At 44.0% G+C, this 20,099-nt stretch overlaps 1 protein-coding gene across 1 annotated transcript in view; it reads left to right on the top strand.

Annotated features, from left to right (window-relative positions):
* The window catches only part of LOC124708824, a 129,112-nt gene that overhangs the window by 96,755 nt on the left and 12,258 nt on the right, over nucleotides 1-20,099 (top strand). The gene's annotated exons all lie outside the window — the stretch shown is intronic.

The raw sequence follows: 20,099 nt of genomic DNA, 5'->3' as shown, positions 1-20,099 counted from the left end.
GGAGGTGTCCGAAGGCCACCCCGCATCATCACACATGTATGACATTGCATCTTTTACTTTAATAGTAAAAATTGAAGGACAGTGCTACCGGGCGGCGGCGCATATTAGGAATTCCGTGCGGCGGCTGGTACCAGGTAAGACATGTCCCGCTGCCCAAACAAAACCCACGCGGAGCCACGAAACGCGATGCTGCCCCTAATCATGTTCCAAAACTGGATCAGGTACGTCACATGCGAGTAGCCAGTGCACGTAGCCACACACAGGCTTATCGGCGATTTCAACAATAACCCCTTTTGGTAACAAATTCACACAATAAACTCCAAACGGAATAATTTTGATGTTCTAACTCTTTAGCATGGCGCCCAACAGCACGGCATCGAGGTTTCATAGCACGGCGCCATGTACCACGACGCTGTGGTATTTTTATACGTGGACAGCCCTAGCCCGCATCTAAGGTTAACGGCGCCACGGTACTCGGCGCCATAGGTCGTATGTGTGGCGCCGTTGACAACGACACCATAGGTCTTTTGTATGGCACCATGGGCAAATGTGCCATGGTCGCGATGTATAGTTGCAGACTCTGGGTGTGGGCAAGGACCAGAGCAAACCCATAACGCCCTCCGACACGGCGTCATGATTCCAGACTTTCACATGAATAATTTGCAGCAGTACTATCAGCTCAGTTTGACAACAATCGTTCAACAATACCGAAAACAATAGTTCAACGGTACTGTCATCTCACGATAATTTGATAAAAAAATAACATCAAATTCATGATAGAGTTCAACATGGTACACGATAGAGTTAAAAATAGTTCATGACAAATTGGACAACGCATCAAGGCGGTTCTCATTTTTTCCCCCTTAGCTCTCACATTTTTTGGCAGGCGCTCGTGATTGGCCTTCGAGCGTTGTTCATTTTTCCTCCTCCTTGCCGCATGTTCCTCTTCCTCATCCTCTTCGATGACAGTTGGACGCCTAAGGCGTGGCCGAAGATGCTGATATCTTGTCTTCTGCTCCGGAGTCCAACGCTCATAAGGCCTCCTCGGTTTGAGACCAAAGTTGCGAGGCTGAGTAGGCCGAGTCGGCTCTGGAGCATCTTCTAGATGAGAAGTGCTTATCTCGTCATGATCTTGTCCATCCACCTCCATCTCCATCGCATATTCAGCCCAGAATTGAAATGGTTAGCAAAAGACACATGATACATGATACGTCTCAAACGTATCTATAATTTCTTATGTTCCATGCTAGTTTTATGAAAATACTCACATGTTTTATATACACTTTACATCATTTTGATGCATTTTCCGGTACTAACCTATTAACAAGATGCCGAAGCGCCAGCTTCCGTTTTCCGCTGTTTTTGGTTTCAGAAATCCTACACAGGAAATATTCTCGGAATTGGACGAAACAGAAGCCCACGGTCTTATTTTCCACGGAGCCTTCCAGAACACCGAAGAGGAGACGAAGAGGGGACGCGAGGCGGCCACACCATAGGGTGGCGCGTCCCCACCCCTGGCCGCGCCGCCATATGGGGTGGGCCCCTCGAGCGCCCCCCGACTCTGCCCCTTCGCCTATTTATTCCTTCCGTCGCGAAAACCCTATGACCGAGAGCCACGATACGAGAAAAATTACTGAGACGCCGCCGCCGTCAATCCCATCTCGGGGGATTCTGAAGATCGCCTCCGGCACCCTGCCGGAGAGGGGAATCATCACCGGAGGGCTCTACATCACCATGTCCGCCTCCGGACTCATGCGTGAGTAGTTCATCCTTGGACTATGGGTCCATAGCAGTAGCTAGATGGTTGTCTTCTCCTCTTGTGCTATCATGTTTAGATCTTGTGAGCTGCCTATCATGATCAAGATCATCTATTTGTAATACTACATGTTGCGTTTGTTGGGATCCGATGAATATGGAATACTATGTCAAGTTGATTATCGATCTATCATATATGTGTTATTTATGTTCTTGCATGCTCTCCGTTGCTAGTAGAGGCTCGGCCAAGTTGATACTTGTGACTCCAAGAGGGAGTATTTATGCTCGATAGTGGGTTCATGCCTCCATTGAATCCGGGACAGAGGATGTAAAGTTCTAAGGTTGTGGATGTGCTGTTGCCACTAGGGATAAAACATCAATGCTTTGTCTAAGGATATTTGTATTGATTACATTACGCACAGTACTTAATGCAATTGTCAGTTGTTTGCAACTTAATACTGGAAGGGGTGCGGATGCTAACCCGAAGGTGGATTTTTAGGCATAGATGCATGCTGGATAGCGGTCTATGTTCTTTGTCGTAATGCCCTAAGTAAATCTCATAGTAGTCATGATGATATGTATGTGCATTGTTATGCCCTCTCTATTTTTCAATTGCCCAACTGTAATTTGTTCACCCAACATGCTATTTATCTTATTGGAGAGACACCACTAGTGAACTGTGGACCCCGGTCCATTCTTTTACATCTGAAATACAACCTACTGCAATCATTGTTCTCTCGTTGTTCTTTGCAAACAAACATCATTCTCCACACCATACGTTTAATCCTTTGTTTACAGACAAGCCGGTGAGATTGACAACCTCACTCGTTAAGTTGGGGCAAAGTATTTTGATTGTGTTGTGCAGGTTCCACGTTGGCGCCGGAATCCCTGGTGTTGCGCCGCACTACACTCCTTCACCAACAACCTTCATGTGGCCTTTATCTCCTACTGGTTCGATAACCTTGGTTTCTTACTGAGGGAAAACTTGCTGCTGTATGCATCACACCTTCCTCTTGGGGTTCCCAATGGACGTGTGCTTTACCGTCACAAGCAATGCAATTAAATGAGAGTTTGTGTTAACAAACACATACCCGTCCCAAGAAGTCATCCACCGCAGCCTCGAGTTCCTCCTCAGGCACATCCACTGGATCATCATCAATATCATCCTCAAGCTCAACGTTCTGACCGCTCGTGCTCTCTCCATAAGCCAAGTTTGATCTCGAGCCGCTAGGCATTGTGTCCACCATTGAACGGCAACCAAGAATCGCGACCAATGAACGTACACGGGCAATGCTAGTCTGTCACATTAGAAATAACAATATGAGATTAACTTAAAGAAAAGAAGGCAAGATTCTATTGCGACATACCTTAGCGAATCTTGCAAGTGCTTTGTCGGACCGTCGTCCCAGAGGTAATGCCAATGCCTCCATCGCGTTAGCGTTGTGCCTAACGAGCTCCTCGTGCTACAAATAACATGTAAATTGATGGGATTCGTAGCATAGAAAACAAAAAAAATTCCTACCGCAAGAACGAATAACAAGCCAAGATCCAATCTAGAAGATAGTAGCAACGAGAAGATCATGAGACTAACCCTCGAAGATTTCCAAAGCCTACGAGATTTGTGGATGTAGTCGATCACTTCCGCTTGCAAAAGCGCGTAGAAGATCTTGACGGTGCCACAGTCGAGCAGCACCTCCGTACTCGGTCACACGTTCGGTGTTGATGACGACGTTCTCCTCCCCGTTCCAGCGGGCAGCGGATGTAGTAGATCCTCCTCGGAATCCCGACAGCACGACGGCGTGGTGGCGGTGGTGATGGAGAACTCCGGCAGGGCTTCGCCTAAGCGCTATGGGAGTAGTATGAGGAGGGGAGAGGCTAGGGTTTGGGAGAGGGGGGCTGCTTGGGCGCCGGCCTGGGGGGGCCTTGGTGGTGGGGCCAACTTGGTATAACCAGCCCCCTCCCTCTCCTCCTCTTTATATAGGTGGAATCCCTAGGGTTTGCCCAAAGTCTTCGAATAAGACCCCAATTCAAAAACTGCCATATGGACGAAACCTAGAGGGATAGGGACTCTCCCCTTCCCCCCTTGTTGGCCGGCCAAGGAGGTGGAGTCCACCATGGACTCCACCCTCCCACTTGGTTGGCTGGTTAGGGTTGGTGGAGTCCAACCGGGACTCCACCTTCCATAGTGATTTATTCCGGATGATTCTAGAAACAACCTTCCATAAATTCACCGGACCATTCCCAAACTTGGAAAGTGACTTCCTATATATGAATCTTATTCTCCGGACCATTCCATAAATCCTCGTGATGTCCGAGATCCCATCCGAGACTCCGAACAATATTCGAACTCCATTTCATATTCCATATCTACTTAAAACGACATCAAACCTTAAGTGTGTCACCCTACGGTTCGTGAACTATGCAGACATGGTTAAGACTTCTCTCCGACCAATAACCAATAGCGGGATCTGGAGATCCATAATGGCTCCCACATATTCAGTGATAACTTAGTGATCGATTGAACCATTTACATACGATACCGATTCCCTTTGTCACGCGATACTCTACTTGTCCGAGGTTCGATCATTGGTATCACGATACCTTGTTCAACCTCGTCACCGACAAGTACTCTTTACTCGTACTGTGGCATATCATCTCTTGTGAACCAGTCACATGCTTGCAAGCTAATCAGACGACATTCCATCGAGAGGGCCCAGAGTATATCTATCCGTCATCAGGATGGACAAATCCCACTCTTGATCAATATGCCTCAACTCACACTTTCCGAATAATTAATCCCATCTTTATAACCACCCATTTACGCAGTGGCGTTTGATGTAATCAAAGTACCCTTCCGGTATAAGTGATTTACATGATCTCATGGTCGAAGGACTAGGTAACTATGTATCGGAAGCTAATAGCAAGTGGAACTTTAATGACATGATCTTATGCTACACTTATTTGGGTGTGTGTCCATCATATCATTCATCTAATGACATAACCTTGTTATTAATAACATCCAATGTTCATGATCACGAAACCATGATCATCTATTAATCAACAAGCTAGTTATACAAGAGGCTTACTAGGGACTCCTTGTTGTTTACATAACACACATGTATCAATGTTTCGGTTAATACAATTATAGCATGGTATGCAAACATTTATCATAAACACAAAGATATATTATAATAACCATTTTATTATTGCCTCTTGGGCATATCTCCAACAGTCTCCCACTTGCACTAGAGTCAATAATCTAGTTTACATTTGTAAAGATATAACACCCTGGCCTTCTGGTGTTTTATCATGTTTTGCTCACGGGAGAGATTTTAGTCAACGGATCTGACACGCTCAGAAACGTATGTATTTTGCAATTCATTTGTGTCTCATCGCATCACTCATTTTTCAAATGAGTCGGCATTAATCGTATATGTTCGGTCTTCTGGTGGAACCTTAATTTTGCGGTCTGAAATATGTCACTAATATTGTCACACACAATATAGCTTCAAAGTTCTGACACTATCGGAACTACACCAAGTTCTCAAAGAACTCCTCGACTTAAACATCCACAGTCATTGTCAAAACAATGACATACTCTGCCTTCGTTTGTAGAATCCGTCACAATATTTAGAACTCTTCTAAATCTAGCATTGTGCTACCTTTTAAACAACACTTAGCCTAATCGAGATTTGAATATTCATTTTTATATGTGACCAAACTAATATCGGTGCAACACTTTACAGCGATTTGTTTGTCCTTACCCCATACAAAACTATATATATCCTTGGTTCTTCTAAAGTACTCAAGGATATTCTTACTGCCGTCCAATGATCATCACATGAATCATTCTGGTACATGCTCATAACACTTTAGAGCATAGGACATCTGATTGTGTACATATTATTCGTGATCTATAATCACTCATGTGTTTTTACTCATTGAGTGTCAAATACACTCAAGTCCTTTTAAACCTTCACATGGAAAAGAACACCTTCTTAATATTTTTATATTGAACTACTTCAATATTCATTCTATGTACTTTGACTTAAACTTATTATGTGTTTCAATCTATCTTCATAGATCTTGACACTAAATATGTTTCAGTCCATATTCTTTCATTGAAGTTAATTCTCAATGAGATCTTTTTAAACACATCAAGTATATAATTACATCATTTATAATCAATGATATGTCATCATAATATTATAACTATGTCTCAGCGCTCCCACTTAATTTCTTCCAAACGCAAGCATCTTCATCATTTCTGATGAAATCAAAAACTCTTTGACTATTTCATCCGGTGAAGATTCCAACTCCGCGATACTCACTTCATCCAATTGAAGTTTGTATACTTATCTAGTATTCCACGGACCAGCAAAACTCTTGGTTATCTAGTATACTTCCTTCATACACACTTCTGGTAAGGAATGTATTTCTGCCATCCTACTATCATATCTCATAATAGAAATATGTAGCGATTACTAGAATAATCCACATAGACTATAAGCATCGCTACGGAAGATCTAATGTTATCGTAGTCAACTCTTTGAACTTTGTCGTAAACAACTTTTCGGCAAGTCGAGCTTCTTCAAGGATATTCCATCCAAGTCCATCAATTTTATAGATCCATTTACTTTCAAAAAGTATTCACCTATCTTGGATTTCATGGCGCATAGCCATTTTAACGGAGTCAAGGCCCATCATAACTTCTTTGTATGTAGTTGGTTTATCATTGTTCAAAATCAATCATTTGTCCACAAATCATTTATTTGATCACAAAGTAAACCATATCTACAAGGTTCAATAGGTACTTTGATCTCCATGACTATAACATTTTGTAGACATGGGATTCATCATCGTCGTGTCCGCTTCCGAAACCATTTCCGATGCTTCGCTACTCTGATCATCATGCTCAGGTTCATAAACCTTATCAAGTTCCATTGTCCTCCCACTCAAATACTTCGCTAGAAACAATTTCTTGGAAATAATGAGGCTATGCTTGCACGTTTCTTTGGTGGTTTGAATAAAGAGATTCAGCATATTCTAGATTATAAGGAGTACAATACTATTACTCGCTTGTTTCATCTTTCTTGCAAAGCTGAACGTGAAGTGCAGGATCGTCAACCACCATGGAGAAAAGCTAATGTTTCTGCAGGTCGTACATCGTCATGGACTCCGCGACAATCAGCGCCACCATCTCGTGGGGCTGAACCAGCGCCTACTACCTCCAAGTACACCGCGCCTGCATCACGAGCACCACCGGCTGCTACTCCACCACCATCTGCTGGTCCTCATCGGAGTTCATCTTCGATGGCCTCCACGGGGAAGAGGCGCGACATACAATGTCGCAAATGCTTGGGATTTGGACACATAGAGAGAGAATGCAGAACCAAGCGTGTGATGTTGGTGCGTGAAGATGGCGAATATGATTCTCGCAAGTGACTTTGATGAAGATACATTGGCCCTTATTGCTGCACGTGATGGTGCCAATTCTGATTCCGAGAGAGAGATGAAGGTAATGGAAGCCGACACTGCTCGATCGAGACAGAGCTTAGTTGCACAGCGTGGGTTGAGCGTGCAATTGAGCAAAGCTGAGCATGATCAACACCACAATCTGTTCCAAACAAGAGGCGTTGTCAAAGAGCGAGCTATAAGGATCATCATTGATGGAGGGAGCTGCAATAATCTGGCTAGCGTTGACATGGTGGAGAAGCTTTCTGTCCCTACAAGACAGCGCACTCATCCATACTACATTCAATGGTTTGAGAGCTCTCGGAAGCTCAAGGTAACAAGAACTACACGTGTGCATTTTACTATTGGTACATATTCTGATTTTGTGGATTGTGATGTTGTACCTATGCAAGCTTGTTCTTTGTTACTTGGTAGACCATGGCAATTTGATAGAGAATCTGTTCATAATGGTAAAACTAATCAGTATTCTCGTATGCATGATGGAAAGAAAATTGGTCTCAAACCTATGACTCCTGAACAAATACTAAAAGATGATCTTGCTAGAGCTAGTAGAGTAAAAAACGAGGAGAAACATAAGAGTGAGAATCAGATTGTTGCTGCAGATTTTGTTCCACATAAGAATAATACTAAATCTGATTCGAGCCATGCTACTGAAATTCGTTTGAAAAATCCTTGTTTGCTTGCTAGCAAATCTGATATTGCTGAACTTGATGTGAACACTACTCAATGCTATGCTATTATTTGGAAAGAAGTTATGTTTTCATTTGAGGATATGCCTCCTTCTTTGCCACTCGCGGTTGCTAACCTTTTGCAGGAATTCATTGATGTGTTCCCACAAGATGTACCACCTGGACTACCACCTATCCGTGGGATAGAACACCAAATTGACTTGATTCCAGGTGCTTCGCTGCCCAACCGTGCGCCATATCGTACCAATCCTGAAGAGACCAAAGAGATTCAGCGACAAATTCAGGTTCTCCAAGATAAAGGTTACATTCGTGAGTCTCTTAGCCCATGTGTTGTTCCTATTATCTTGGTACCTAAGAAAGATGGTTCTTCACGCATGTGTACTGATTGTAGGGCTATTAATAATATTACCATTCGATACCGTCATCCAATACCTCGTTTAGATGATATGCTTGATGAATTGAGTGGTTCTTGATATGGGCACGGAGGCCTATGTGGAGCCCCGATTCAGGACTCCACCAGCTTATTTATCCTAGTTTATGTAATGGTCATATGTGGGCCAATTAGGGTTTTTAATAAATTGAGTCAGTTTGGTTTGGGCCTGTCCAAACCAAGGTAGAGAGGCCCACTAGGGGCTGGCCGGCCACTCCATCCCTCATATAAGGTGGAGGCACGGCTAGGGTTTAGAGAGACAAGTTTAGACTAAAGATTAGGGTTTTCCCTATTGCGTGTGTTCACGTGTATCATCCCTCCGGGGTACGGCGCTGCCGTTTATCTATTATATCCGCTGCGAAGGTTCTTGTGTTCATCAAGGATTGTCTAGCTCTTGGTTTGAGGCGGTCGTTCATCGATCCGTTGCTTGCTGGATTCGTTCCCTCTTCTCCAGGCTGCGTTCATTGCGTTGTTGGGAGGATTCTCTACCCCAGGTTCTCGCTGTGAAAGATCGGGCATCAATCTAGGTGGATCGGCTTGGATCCACCGTATCATCTTGGTATCAGAGCGCTAGGTTGATCACGGTGCGGTTTGTTTGTTGTTCGCCATTGTTTTTCTCGATTTGGAGTGGATACCATTGGGTACGTCGCCGCCATACTGTTGGTGAAGATCGAGGAAGCCTTCGTTCATGCGGAGGAGGAGGCGGCAGCAAGGAAGAGGAAGGAGTAGTGCTGCAGAATCTCTGCCACGGCAGGAGTTCGCCAGAATTCTCTGCCGCGGCAGGAAAAATCGCGGGGAAGAAGGTTAGATCCGTCAGGAGACCGGCACTGCCGGCCTTGACACCCCGGCACTGCCGGCCACACCGGCACTGCCGGCCTCAACACCCCGGCACTGCCGGCCTTCCCGAAATTTTGACAGTTTTCTCTGCCGCGGCAGGATTTCTGCCAGTTTCTCTGCCGCGACAGGAATTTTCTGCCGTGAATCAGTTTTTGGCTGTTTTCTGCTGCTGTTGTTGCTGCTGTTGCTTGTTCATCGTGGAGGGCAAATTTTGTTTTTCAAGGAAGAAGACATTGGTGATCCAAGAGAGTGCGTACTCGGGTGTGTTCAGCTTATTTGGATCCATAGCGGACAAGAGTTTGTTCTGTTTGTTTTGGGTGATATGTATGGTGCACTTCAGTTGCATTTGGGAGGATGCTTGTGTCTTCAATCAGGTTGATGGCGTCGAAGACCAACGGGGCGCCAAGTTTCAAGACAAGCTAGTCGAGAGGGAGGATGAGGTGTGGAAGACTGGCGAAGCTTGAGGATGAAGACCGGCGATGTTCCTTATCTGACGACACCCTTTTTCTAGCAGACCCACACGCGTTGGGGACAACGCTTCTTGAAGAAGGGGAGGATGATGAGGATATCCAGGCCTGGTACACTAGGACAGCCATTGATATGATGATTAAGTCTAAGGTTGTACCAGTATTTTATCATAGTCTTGTTATTAGGAAATAATAATGTAGCCAGGTCATGTGGTGGGCCAAATTAGGGTTTTAGTAGTGTCTATTTGACTTGGGCCTGTCCAAGTCGAATTAGGGTTAGGCCCATAAGTGGGCGCCCCAACCCAATAGGGGTTGGCCGGCCACCTCTCCCCCTCATATAAGGAGGTGGGGCGGCTAGGGTTTGGTAGATTAGATTGAATCCAGAATATGTAGAACCTTGAGTTCCAGCTTATCACCGTTCCTATGGGATCGGCGTGTGTGACGGCGTCTCGGACGTTCGTCCAGCTTATCTATCAATAAAGGTGTGAGAGTTCTTGAATCTGTCAAGGGTGATCATGCGTGCCGAAGGTCCTCGAACTGTCGAGGGTTATCGAGCTTGGCGTGTCTATTCTGCAAGAGGTTCGGCGTTCTTCGTCGAGTTGCTCGCCGGATTGGCGTTCCCCATCTTCAGGCTGCGTGTATTGCACACGTGGTTGGGAGACTTATCGGATCCTATGGATCAAGGATATGCACCGTGAAAGATCGGGACAAGTCCCCGCATCATCTTTCTGCCAGTTTCTCTGCCGCGACAGGAATTCTCTGTCGTGAGCCTGTTTTTGCTGTTTTCTGCTGATTGTTTGTTTCGCGCACAGCTATGGTTTCTTCACGTTTTGGTGGCATTGAAGATAGGATGGATGATATCTATCATGATTACCTTCGTATTGTGACGGGTTTGCACTTCGATGCATCTACCATCAAGTGGAGGTTGGCTAGTTCTGCGACACCGACGGAATATCAACTTTGGGAATCACACATTGAAGGTGGATTTGCGAGATGCAAGGAGTTTGATAGTTCTTTTGGTGGCCAGACGGAGTTTTCTATTGCATACCGGCGTGCTGATGATGTTGTGGCTGGTTGGTACCGTAATGCTCTTATAGTTCAGGGTATCATTGGTCTACGGTCTAGTTGGGCAGATTTCAAGCAGTTTCTGCGTCATAACTTTCATTTTGCGAGCTTGAGTAAGCCGGTGGTGTGCTCTAACACTACCGTGGAGGAGGATGTTCCAGTGTCGACAGTCATTGAGGAGAGGAAACCTGGCTCTGATACCAAGAGCGCTACTGTGACTGTTGAGGAGGATGTACCATTGAGCGGGCTGAATATGCAACTCAAGAAGGTACAAGATGATGCTTGCAAGACAGGTTGACAAGGTTCAGCGGTGGAGTTTGTTTCGGACTCAGTGCTTTATCAAGGGCAAGGCTTGCAAGTTGATGATTGATGGTGGTAGCTGTACTAATGGCATTAGCAAGGCGATGGTGGCAGCATTGGGGTTGTCTACATGGCGTCTTCCTGAACCTAAACGTCTTGAGTGGTTGAATAGCTGTGGTAAGCTGAAGATTACTCACAAGGTGCGTGTGCCATTTACAGTTGATGATTATGTTGATGAGATAGAGTGCGATGTGTTGCCTTTGGAGGTGTGTGGATTGCTACTTGGGCGTCCTTGGCAGTATGATCGCAATGTAACACATGCTGGGCGAGCAAATACATATTCTTTTATGCATGGTGGCAAACAGCGGACTTTGAAGCCTATGGGTGATGATCATATCAAGTCCGATGTGGAGTTAGTGGTGCGTAAAGAGAAGTTGCACAAGCCTAAAGTGCAGCAAGAGGTGCATGATGTTCCGAGCATTAATGTTGGTGATGTTTCAGCCAAGCCTGTAGATGACAAGCCAGTTCTTGTTGGTGACAAGCCGGATGAAGCTACACTTGTTGTTGATGTGGATGTTGCAGCATGTGCTACAGTTCCAGTTTGTGTTGATGCCAGTATACAGACTGATGATGTTTGTGCTGATGATATTTCAGTACATGTGGCGCAGATGCGCGTGGGAGGAGTGGGAGGCGAGCGCGTCAGTGAAGATGGTGGGCAGCGGCACTACCGTGCTAGGAGTACTGTCCAGTTTTCCGCGACACCGTGGATACATCGAGGCAAGGATGGACGTGTGAGACATCTATGTGGCCCAGGAATTACACATCTTGTGCAGGGTCATGTGCAGCGACACAAGGGTCCATCAAAACCTCGCAAGAAGAAGGAATTGGCGCCGAAGTCCAAGCTCATGTGGAGAAGAAAGGAGGCGCCAAGTGTCGTATCAAGTCAAGCAGGCCGCGAGGGAGGATGTGGTGTGGAAGGCAAGCAAGACTTGAAGACGGCGAGGACGTGTCATGTTCATATCACGTCACCTTTTCCGGAAGACCCTCACGCGTTGGGGACAACGCTTCTTGAAGGGGGAGGATGATATGGGCACGGAGGCCTATGTGGAGCCCCGATTCAGGACTCCACCAGCTTATTTATCCTAGTTTATGTAATGGTCATATGTGGGCCAATTAGGGTTTTTAATAAATTGAGTCAGTTTGGTTTGGGCCTGTCCAAACCAAGGTAGAGAGGCCCACTAGGGGCTGGCCGGCCACTCCATCCCTCATATAAGGTGGAGGCACGGCTAGGGTTTAGAGAGACAAGTTTAGACTAAAGATTAGGGTTTTCCCTATTGCGTGTGTTCACGTGTATCATCCCTCCGGGGGTACGGCGCTGCCGTTTATCTATTATATCCGCTGCGAAGGTTCTTGTGTTCATCAAGGATTGTCTAGCTCTTGGTTTGAGGCGGTCGTTCATCGATCCGTTGCTTGCTGGATTCGTTCCCTCTTCTCCAGGCTGCGTTCATTGCGTTGTTGGGAGGATTCTCTACCCCAGGTTCTCGCTGTGAAAGATCGGGCATCAATCTAGGTGGATCGGCTTGGATCCACCGTATCAGTTCTATTATGTTCTCTAAAGTTGATTTGCGTAGTGGTTACCACCAGATTCGTATGCAATTAGGAGATGAATGGAAAACAGCGTTTAAAACTAAGTTCGGTTTATATGAGTGGTTAGTAATGCATTTTGGTTTAACTAATGCACCTAGTACTTTCATGAGAGTGATGAACGAAGTTTTACGTGCTTTTATTGGACGTTTTGTGGTGGTATACTTTGATGATATTCTGATTTATCGCAAATCTTTGGAGGAACATTTGGATCATTTACGTGCTGTTTTCAATGCTTTACGTGATGCACGTTTGTATGGTAATCTTGAGAAGTGCACCTTTTGCACCAATCGAGTTGCGTATCTTGGCTATGTTGTTACTGCGCAGGGAATTGAAGTTGATCCAGCCAAGATTGAGGCAATTGAGAGTTGGCCGCTGTTGGAGATATGCCCAAGAGGCAATAATAAAATTGGTTATTATATATCTTTATGTTTATGATAAATGTTTATATACCATGCTATAATTGTATTAACCGAAACATTGATACATGTGTGTTATGTAAACAAACAAATGAGTCCCTAGTAAGCCTCTTAACTAGCTTGTTGATTAATAGATGATTAGTTTCATAATCATGAACATTGGATGTTATTAATGACAAGGTTATATCATTATATGAATGATGTAATGGACACACCCAATTAAGCGTAGCATGATACGTCTCCGACGTATCGATAATTTCTTATGTTCCATGCCATATTATTGATGATACCTACATGTTTTATGCACACTTTATGTCATATTCGTGCATTTTCTGGAACTAACCTATTAACCAGATGCCGAAGTGTCGATTCTGTTGTTTTCTGCTGTTTTTGGTTTCAGAAATCCTAGTAACGAAATATTCTCGGAATTGGACGAAATCAAGACCCCGGGGCCTATTTTGCCACGAACCTTCCAGAAGACCGAAGAGCATACGAAGTGGGGCCACGAGGTGGCCGGACCACAAGGCGGCGCGGCCAAGGGGAGGGCCCGCGCCGCCCTGTGGTGTGGGCCCCTCGTCGGCCCTCCGACTCGCCCTTCCGCCTACTTAAAGCCTCCGTCGCGAAACCCCCGAGGCGAAAAACCACGATACGGAAAACCTTACCGAGACGCCGCCGCCGCCAATCCCATCTCGGGGGATTCTGAGATCTCCTCCGGCACCTCGCCGGAGAGGGGATTCATCTCCCGGAGGACTCTACACCGCCATGGTCGCCTCCGGAGTGATGAGTGAGTAGTTCACCCCTGGACTATGGGTCCATAGCAGTAGCTAGATGGTTTTCTTCTCCTCATTGTGCTTCATTGTTGGATCTTGTGAGCTGCCTAACATGATCAAGATCATCTATCTGTAATACTCTATGTTGTGTTTGTCGGGATCCGATGGATAGAGAATACCATGTTATGTTAATTATCAAGTTATTGCATATGTGTTGTTTATGATCTTGCATGCTCTCCTTTATTAGTAGAGGCTCTGACCAAGTTGATGCTAGTAACTCCAAGAGGGAGTATTTATGCTCGATAGTGGGTTCATGCCTGCATTGACACCTGGGACAGTGACAGAAAGTTCTAAGGTTGTGTTGTGATGTTGCCACGAGGGATAAAACATTGATGCTATGTCCGAGGATGTAGTTATTGATTACATTACGCACCATACTTAATGCAATTGTCTGTTGTTAGCAACTTAATACTGGAGGGGTTCGGACGATAACCTGAAGGTGGACTTTTTAGGCATAGATGCAGTTGGATGGCGGTCTATGTACTTTGTCGTAATGCCCAATTAAATCTCACTATACTTATCATGACATGTATGTGCATTGTTATGCCCTCTCTATTTGTCAATTGCCCGACTGTAATTTATTCACCCAACATGCTTTTATCTTATGGGAGAGACACCTCTAGTGAACTGTGGACCCCGGTCCATTCTTTTATACTGAAATACAAATCTGCTGCAATACTTGTTCTTTACTGTTTTCTCTGCAAACAATCATCTTCCACACAATTCGGTTAATCCTTTATTACAGCAAGCCGGTGAGATTGACAACCTCACTGTTTCGTTGGGGCAAAGTACTTTGGTTGTGTTGTGCAGGTTCCACGTTGGCGCCGGAATCCCTGGTGTTGCGCCGCACTACATCCCGCCGCCATCAACCTTCAACGTGCTTCTTGGCTCCTCCTGGTTCGATAAACCTTGGTTTCTTTCTGAGGGAAAACTTGCTGCTGTGCGCATCATACCTTCCTCTTGGGGTTGCCCAACGAACGTGTGAAATACACGCCATCAAGCATATTTTCTTGCGCCGTTGCCGGGGAGATGAAGACACGCTGCAAGGGGAGCTCCACTTCTCAATCTCTTTACTTTGTTTTTGTCTTGCTTTATTTTATTTACTACTTTGTTTGCTGCATTATATCAAAACACAAAAAAATTAGTTGCTAGTTTTACTTTATTTACTGTCTTGTTTGCTATATCAAAAACACAAAAAAATTAGTTACTTGCATTTGTTTTACTTATTTCAACATGTTTCCTTTTAATTTTACCACAAAAAACATACCGGTAGGACGCGGGTCTATAATTGGGAGGAACAATATAGAAGAGTTTTTCACCCATGTTAGTACTGTTGAAGATTTTGAAGATAGACACTTGGTAGAACTTGCTCCTACTTATGAAATTGCTGCTGCGCATTTAGTTCGCCTGTTGGAAACTAAATTTGTTAATCTAAATCCTATAATCCAACACATGTTTCTTACACTCGGTGATATGGAAGAGGGGGAAAAGAAAGATTTTGTTTTAGAAACCCTTCTTAGAGAATTTGGTGGTCTAGCAAGAGAGGCTAGAAAGGTCTTTGCTAAATTTAATATGCTTGGTTCTCATACTAATTTTGTTGGTCTCCTTGAAAAAATGGACATGGATAGGATAAGGTACACTAATAATATTAATGATGGTGGGGAGATCAAAGCACCAATACCATGTAAACTCCTAGCTATGAATGATGCACTAGAACATAATTATGCTTGGCTTGTTCCCGAAAATTTGTTCGATGAGAGTAGCAAGCCCAAGACTAATGAGAAGGGAGACGCTGAAACTTATGTATCTAATATACTATGCATGGTTGAGAAAACTCCAAACCCCGCTGTAGGTGCACCACCCTTTGACAACACTTGAGTTACACTTTCTGCGCCTAGCTGAAAGGCGTTAAAGAAAAGCGCTTATGGGAGACAACCCATGTTTTTACTACAGTATTTTTATTTTGAATTTGAGTCTTGGAAGTTGTTTACTACTGTAGCAACCTCTCCTTATCTTAGTTTTAAGTTTTGTTGTGCCAAGTAAAGTCTTTGATAGTAAAGTAAGTACTAGATTTGGATTACTGCGCAGTTCCAGATTTCTTTGCTGTCACGAATCTGGGTCTACCTCCCTGTAGGTAGCTCAGAAAATTAAGCCAATTTACGTGCATGATCCTCAGATATGTACACAACTGTCATTCAATTTGAGCATTTTCATTTGAGCAAGTCTGGTGGCCTAATAAAATCCATCTTTACGGACTGTTCTGTTTTGACAGATTCTGCCTTTTATTTCGCATTGCCTCTTTTGCTATGTTGGATGAATTTCTTTGATCCATTAATGTCCAGTAGCTTTATGCAATGTCCAGAAGTGTTAAGAATGATTGTGTCACCTCTGAACATGTGAATTTTTATTGTGCACTAACCCTCTAATGAGTTGTTTCGAGTTTGGTGTGGAGGAAGTTTTCAAGGATCAAGAGAGGAGTATGATGCAATATGATCAAGGAGAGTGAAAGCTATAAGCTTGGGGATGCCCCGGTGGTTCACCCCTGCATATTCTAAGAAGACTCAAGCGTCTAAGCTTGGGGATGCCCAAGGCATCCCCTTCTTCATCGACAACATTATCGAGTTCCTCCCCCGAAACTATATTTTTATTCCATCACATCTTATGCACTTTGCTTGGAGCGTCGGTTTGTTTTTGTTTTTGTTTTGTTTGAATAAAATGGATCCTAGCATTCACTTTGTGGGAGAGAGACACGCTCCGCTGTAGCATATGGACAAGTATGTCCTTAGGCTCTACTCATAGTATTCATGGCGAAGTTTCTTCTTCGTTAAATTGTTATATGGTTGGAATTGGAAAATGCTACATGTAGTAATTCTAAAATGTCTTGGATAATTTGATACTTGGCAATTGTTGTGCTCATGTTTAAGCTCTTGCATCATATACTTTGCACCCATTAATGAAGAAACACTTAGAGCTTGCTAATTTGGTTTGCATATTTGGTTTCTCTAGAGTCTAGATAATATCTAGTATTGAGTTTTGAACAACAAGGAAGACGGTGTAGAGTCTTATAATGTTTACAATATGACTTTTATGTGAGTTTTTCTGCACCGTTCATCCTTGTGTTTGTTTCAAATAACCTTGCTAGCCTAAACCTTGTATCGAGAGGGAATACTTCTCATGCATCCAAAATCCTTGAGCCAACCACTATGCCATTTGTGTCCACCATACCTACCTACTACATGGTATTTATCCGCCATTCCAAAGTAAATTGCTTGAGTGCTACCTTTAAAATTCCATCATTCACCTTTGCAATATATAGCTCATGGGACAAATAGCTTAAAAACTATTGTGGTATTGAATATGTACTTATGCACTTTATCTCTTATTAAGTTGCTTGTTGTGCGATAACCATGTTTACGGGGACGCCATCAACTATTCTCTGTTGAATATCATGTGAGTTGCTATGCATGTCCGTCTTGTCCGAAGTAAGAGAGATCTACCACCTTAATGGTTGGAGCATGCATATTGTTAGAGAAGAACATTGGGCCGCTAACTAAAGCCATGATTCATGGTGGAAGTTTCAGTTTTGGACATATATCCTCAATCTCATATGAGAATAATAATTGTTGCCACATGCTTATGCATTAAAGAGGAGTCCATTATCTGTTGTCCATGTTGTCCCGGTATGGATGTCTAAGTTGAGAATAATCAAAAGCGAGAAATCCAAAATGCGAGCTTTCTCCTTAGACCTTTGTACGAGCGGCATGGAGGTACCCCATTGTGACACTTGGTTAAAACATGTGCATTGCAAAGATCCGGTAGTCCAAGCTAATTAGGACAAGGTGCGGGCACTATTAGTATACTATGCATGAGACTTGCAACTTGTAAGATATAATTTTCATAACTCATATGCTTTATTACTACCGTTGACAAAATTGTTTCATGTTTTCGAAATAAAAGCTCTAGCACAAATATAGCAATCGATGCTTTCCTCTTTGAAGGACCATTCTCTTTACTTTTATGTTGAGTTGGTTCACCTATCTCTCTCCACCTCAAGAAGCAAACACTTGTGTGAACTGTGCATTGATTCCTACATACTTGCATATTGTACTTGTTATATTACTCTATGTTGACAATTATCCATGAGATATACATGTTACAAGTTGAAAGCAACCGCTGAAACTTAATCTTCCTTTGTGTTGCTTCAATACCTTTACTTTGATTTATTGCTTTATGAGTTAACTCTTATGCAAGACTTATTGATGCTTGTCTTGAAGTACTATTCATGAAAAGTCTTTGCTTTATGATTCACTTGTTTACTCATGTCATTACCATTGTTTTGATCGCTGCATTCATTACATATGTTTACAAATAGTATGATCAAGGTTATGATGGCATGTCACTTCAGAAATTATCTTTGTTATCGTTTTACCTCGCTCGGGACGAGCGAGAACTAAGCTTGGGGATGCTTGATACGTCTCCGACGTATCGATAATTTCTTATGTTCCATGCCATATTATTGATGATACCTACATGTTTTATGCACACTTTATGTCATATTCGTGCATTTTCCGGAACTAACCTATTAACAAGATGCCGAAGTGCGAGTTGCTGTTTTCTGCTGTTTTTGGTTTCAGAAATCCTAGTAACGAAATATTCTCGGAATTGGACGAAATCAAGACCCAGGGGCCTATTTTGCCACGAACCTTCCAGAAGACCGAAGAGCATACGAAGTGGGGCCACGAGGTGGCCAGACCACAAGGCGGCGCGATCAAGGGGGGGACCGCGCCGCCCTGTGGTGTGGGCCCCTCGTCAGCCCTCCGACTCTGCCCTTCCGCCTACTTAAAGCCTCCGTCGTGAAACCCCTGAGGCGAAAAAACACGATACGGAAAACCTTACTGAGACGCCGCCGCCAATCCCATCTCGGGGGATTCTGGAGATCTCCTCCGGCACCCTGCCGGAGAGGGGATTCATCTCCCGGAGGACTCTACACCGCCATGGTCGCCTCCGGAGTGATGAGTGAGTAGTTCACCCCTGGACTATGGGTCCATAGCAGTAGCTAGTTGGTTGTCTTCTCCTCATTGTGCTTCATTGTTGGATCTTGTGAGCTGCCTAACATGATCAAGATCATCTATCTGTAATACTCTATGTTGTGTTTGTCGGGATCCGATGGATAGAGAATACCATGTTATGTTAATTATCAAGTTATTGCATATGTGTTGTTTATGATCTTGCATGCTCTCCGTTATTAGTAGAGGCTCTGGCCAAGTTGATGCTAGTAACTCCAAGAGGGAGTATTTATGCTCGATAGTGGGTTCATGCCCGCATTGACACCTGGGACAGGTGACGAAAGTTCTAAGGTTGTGTTGTCGTTGTTGCCACTAGGGATAAAACATTGATGCTATGTCCGAGGATGTAGTTATTGATTACATTATGCACCATACTTAATGCAATTGTCCGTTGTTAGCAACTTAATACTGGAGGGGGTTCGGACGATAACTCTGAAGGTGGACTTTTTAGGCATAGATGCAGTTGGATGGCGGTCTATGTACTTTGTCGTAATGCCCAATTAAATCTCACTATACTTATCATGACATGTATGTGCATTGTTATGCCCTCTCTATTTGTCAATTGCCCGACTGTAATTTGTTCACCCAACATGCTTTTATCTTATGGGAGAGACACCTCTAGTGAACTGTGGACCCCGGTCCATTCTTTTATACTCGAAATACAAATCTGTTGCAATACTTGTTCTTTATTGTTTTCTCTCGCAAACAATCATCTTCCACACAATTCGGTTAATCCTTTGTTACAGCAAGCCGGTGAGATTGACAACCTCACTTCGTTTCGTTGGGGCAAAGTACTTTGGTTGTGTTGTGCGGGTTCCACGTTGGCGCCGGAATCCCCGGTGTTGCGCCGCACTACATCCCGCCGCCATCAACCTTCAACGTGCTTCTTGGATCCTCCTGGTTCGATAAACCTTGGTTTCTTTCTGAGGGAAAACTTGCTGCTGTGCGCATCATACCTTCCTCTTGGGGTTGCCCAACGAACGTGTGAAATACACGCCATCATAGCATAAGATCACGTCATTAAGTTATTTGCTATAAGCTTTCGATACATAGTTACCTAGTCCTTATGACCATGAGATCATGTAAATCACTTATACCGGAAAGGTACTTTGATTACATCAA

This window comes from Lolium rigidum, chromosome 4 (assembly GCF_022539505.1).
Source record: "Lolium rigidum isolate FL_2022 chromosome 4, APGP_CSIRO_Lrig_0.1, whole genome shotgun sequence".
NCBI lineage: Eukaryota > Viridiplantae > Streptophyta > Magnoliopsida > Poales > Poaceae > Lolium > Lolium rigidum.
Note: the sequence above shows the minus strand (reverse complement) of the source record. Positions and strands in the feature narration are given on the sequence as shown.